A 4561-nucleotide genomic window follows, 5' to 3' on the forward strand; every position below is an offset into this window, starting at 1 on the left:
ATTTTAGTACACTTTCTTTCAAGTTAATAAAGTTTAAACTTGTTCTGCATTGATTTTATTGCAACTTATTCAGGGATTTAGAGCCTTCAATAGTTCCATTGAATTTTTCCCATTTTAACATAAGATTATAACTAGAAAAGAATTGCAAAATTACTTTTACTTTATTGACAATGAAACTAGATTGACGAGAGGTGATTAATTGACCTACCTGTCTGGATACTTGGATGGGTTTTACTCAAGTAACTTTTAGGCCTCTATTATGTAAGATGAATGGGTGAGAGCAAGTGATCCCATTGTAAATTGTTAGTTCCCCTTTGTAAATTATTAGTTAGGGCTCAGAGCATCCAGTGCAACTGAAGCTGGCATATAGGCCATGGCATTGGTATTGCAATCAACTTAGAAGTAAAATTTAATCCAATTTGAGTTTAATACAATTTTGGCCCTTTAAGGTCATGCAGGTACATCTTGGAACAATCCAGTCAGTTCTAGTTCATTGTTTCAAACTTGTAGTCCTGCAAATATCATTGATTTTTGAGATGTCCATCTAATTTCCTTCTGAAATCACTGATTGTTTCCCCTTTCAGCACTCTCATGGATTGCAAATTCCAGCTCTTTATCATTAGCTGTCTAGAAGGCTCTTCCACACATTGTCTCTGCATCTCTTGCCCTAAACCAAGATTGTTTATGTAGATCTTACACTATCAGCTACTAAGTACAATCTCTCATTTTCTACCTTATGACAATTCTGTCATAATCTCGTATACATCTATCAAATCTCCCTTCAATCTATTTTGCCTCAAAAAAATGATGAACAGTGAAGTGAGATAGGCATAAATATTTGCCTCATGCCCTGTTCCCTTGTGATAAATTCTATACAATGTAGAATGCATGTATCCTATCCTTAATTGTGTAACTGAAATGAAAAGAGAAGTAACTTTCTTCCTGTTCTACCAATGACGCTCTGTTAAGATTATTAAATTAAGACATAGATTAGTTTACCTTGAAATTTTCTCTCTGAGCCTGTGGCAAAGTGCCTCTCCTCATTTCAGCTCCACCCTGATGACTAAATTGAGATTTGGGATTCGCTCTATGGAAAATAGTAGGCGTTAGCTTCTATTCTATCATTTGGCGGCACAGTGTCTCAATTCATCAATATGTCACCTCTCCAACACTTTTATTTATGTAACAGTGAGTCACTGTCACAAGTCATCAGAAAAAGTCTCCCACACTTACGAAATTATAAGAACTAATATTTAAAGCTCATTTTACATGATAATGAGATTGCTGTTTCTAGTACGTCACCTCCATCTTCATGTGGAGAATTTATATTATTTTACAAGCTTTAAGTGAACTTTAAATCAAGTCACGAGCTATCAATGAGATTATTGCATGTCAAACCACCTTCTTGTAAACAAGAACTCAATAAAGATGCTCAGGTAGACTAAGGAAGGGAAGACACAGTTAGTGCTTACATAGAACTTCACTTTAATTCAGATGCATGTTTAAAAATCTTGAATATCCAAGAAGTATGAAATGAGATGTTTCTTCAAGGCAAGCCTGACAAATTAATATTATTAATCTGTTATGCCATCAAGCAATTTCATCGTTAAAAAAAGCAGGAACTTACAAGTTGCTTGCAATGATAAACATGTTGGAGGGGATAATTAGACAGAAGTATAATGAGATAATTACAATATAAAAGTTCAATCTCAAAGCCTGTTCCTGCTTTTATAGCTCTTCCCACCTGCTCTTTATTATGATATACTATATTAATTTGAGTCTTAGTTTAAATTTTCTATGGATGGTTTGTCAGGCACAACAACACTGCGTAGTGAGAATGTGTAATTATACAGCAAACTGCATTTAACACATCAAAGATGAAGATAGTTCTCTAGTTTTCTCTAGATCTTGCAGATGTGAGTGCACATTCTAGAAATTATGTTAGAACAGATGCATTAAGAAACGCAACTAAAGCTGCACTGTCAGTGCAGAAACTGAATGGCAAATATTCAAGTGGAGAGCAAGAAATATTCGTCTCATCTACACATATTAACATTGTCTCATGTATGTTAATGGGAGAAAGTTCATTCTCTGTACTAATCGCCAATTACAAGCTACATTATTGTTTACATCATTAGAGAAAAAGTAGGCCATTCAGCCCACTAGGTCTTTACCTGCATTCAATAAGGTAATGCTAATCTGATCATTCTCAATGCCACTTTTCTGCTTTTTCTCCATAACCCTTGATTTTCTTAAAATAAAAATCTATTTCAACCTTGAGTATACTTAATAATACAACCTCAACAGCCCTCTGCAATTAAGAATTCCACAGATTACTAACATTAGAGAAGAAATTCCTCCTCATCCCTGTCTTAAATGCTGACTCCTGACACTAAGATTATGTCCTTTGGTCCTAGACTTTCTCACAAGGAGAAGGAAGTTCTCAGCATCTGTTCTGTCAAGTCCCCTAAGATTCTACCATTTTCATAAAGCCACCTGGCATTCCAATGCCAAATGAGTGCACACAAGGGAGCCATAGATTGAAGTTGGAAATTGTGGGTTGAATTTTTTTTTGCCAAGAATCAACTCAGCGTTAATTTTGGGGAGTTTCATAGAGGATTTCTGTCTGGGAGTTCTGGGGAGTTCTGGCATTCAATTCCCTGAAGTTCACACCATTATGTATGCACCACACCTCTGGCACCCTACACCCATTATTGTGTTCTTGCGCACAGTTGACATGCCGGGATTCACTTTACCATATTTCAAATGCAGCTGTGTGCCTGGCCAAGCGCTGTCAGTCTTGAGCTGCCCTTCACAGTTCCTGTTTGTGAAGAATTACCCCGGACACAGCTAAGAAAGGGAAGTTAGCTGCCCACCTTACCGACTGGGGCATGCAGATCCTGGTGGGCAGGATTTGTGCAGAAGAAGACCATCCTCTTTCCCCAGGATTGGCAGAGAATTCCAAGATGCCAGACTCTGCCAGCTTAGTCCTAAATTGCATTAGGCTGGAGGAATGCCTGACAATTCAGGAAGAAAGTTATCTGCCTTCTTCAGTCATGGAATGTAAATGCCATTATTTTCTCTCTGCTAGCTCGCACTCATTCTATCTCTGCTACTGCATCCATCTCACACCAAGGCTTATGGTGGACCACTTTTACTACTTACATCAAAATCATTTTTTACACACTCTTACTACCCCAAAGTCTCCTACAATATTAAACCTGGATGGCCTCTGTCTTGCCTACTCACTCACTCACGGCAGTTCACTACCTTTCTCTCGCTTGCACCAATACTAACAGCTGTGACAGCCTAAATTCTCCAACCTCCTCCTTCACTTTGTGTCACCCCAGGAGAAAACAGCATCCAATGGTATGGAGCAAGCCAAGACATGTTGTGGATACCTGACACCTGTCTCATTATCCCCCAGGAGAGAGGATATAGACTGCTTATGTAGTGATGCTGAGACATCCAGAACATTACTTTTACAGCTGGAAAAGTAAGATTCATTACTAAGTGAAGTACTGTTCTCCCATTACAACTGTGAATGTATTCTTAACATACCCAAGCTTCTAGACTTATTTTGCAGCCTCATTCTCTTTTATCTCCTGCTGGCACCAATGGCATCTGCCCTTCTCTGCCCTATAGAGAACGGCCAGTTAATATACCTTCTCTTCTTCTACTACTGAAGATGAAGATGCAGATCCTGCGGAGAAACCACACGCAAGTTTGTGTCCTGTTCTCTCCACTGGCTCAGATACTTGCATCTCGGTCGATATGTTCACTGGAACACAGTCAAGAGCAAATTCTGGTGAGCTCATCATTGCCACATCTCTGCCAGTGGTCAAGGAAGAAATCCCCACTCACGTCACTAGAATCTGTGGGACTACCAGAGACAAAGCACTTACTCAACCCAGGGCAGAAGGAGAATGCTGTCAGCCATTCATAATTTCACTCAAATGTTCAGGCAGATACAGGAATAGGAGGCAGGTTTAATCAAATGCTCTGGGCAAACTTATTCGAAGGTTGGAAGAGCCCACCAATACTCCTTCTGGTATGTAAGTGTGATGGATGCAATAGGGAGTCAGGTCCAGCACCCTCATTATCTGCTGGGTATGCACACAACTCTGTACTCCATTGTTGTAATCACCGGTGTTCAGCAAATGGAAGGCAACCGGGGATGAGGAACATTGCTCTCACTCCAGGTGCTCCTTCTTCACAAGGAGAAGGATGAAGCCAGTAGCTACCCTTGGGAGGAGAAAATATGTACAGGACTCTCAGATTCACTTTTCGGAACACTCCAGAAGTGACTGGGCTTTCCAACTCCACCCTGCCTTCCAACCTCCACCCTTCTGGTGGTCAGGTTGAAGAGGATGAGCCTGCATTTCACCAGGACACACTCAGCATCTCTGTGGCTCTCCAACCACAAATACCCAAAGGGCTGAGCACCCAAAAACTGAAAGTCAACAGGTTCCACTATAGAACAAGCTCCATCCACCCGAGGTGCAGACATCAGGACTGCACCTAGATGTAATGGGAAGAAAAAGAAGAAAAACTTCTCAGG

Source organism: Stegostoma tigrinum, chromosome 19, assembly GCF_030684315.1.
Source record: "Stegostoma tigrinum isolate sSteTig4 chromosome 19, sSteTig4.hap1, whole genome shotgun sequence".
In the NCBI taxonomy this organism is placed as follows: domain Eukaryota; kingdom Metazoa; phylum Chordata; class Chondrichthyes; order Orectolobiformes; family Stegostomatidae; genus Stegostoma; species Stegostoma tigrinum.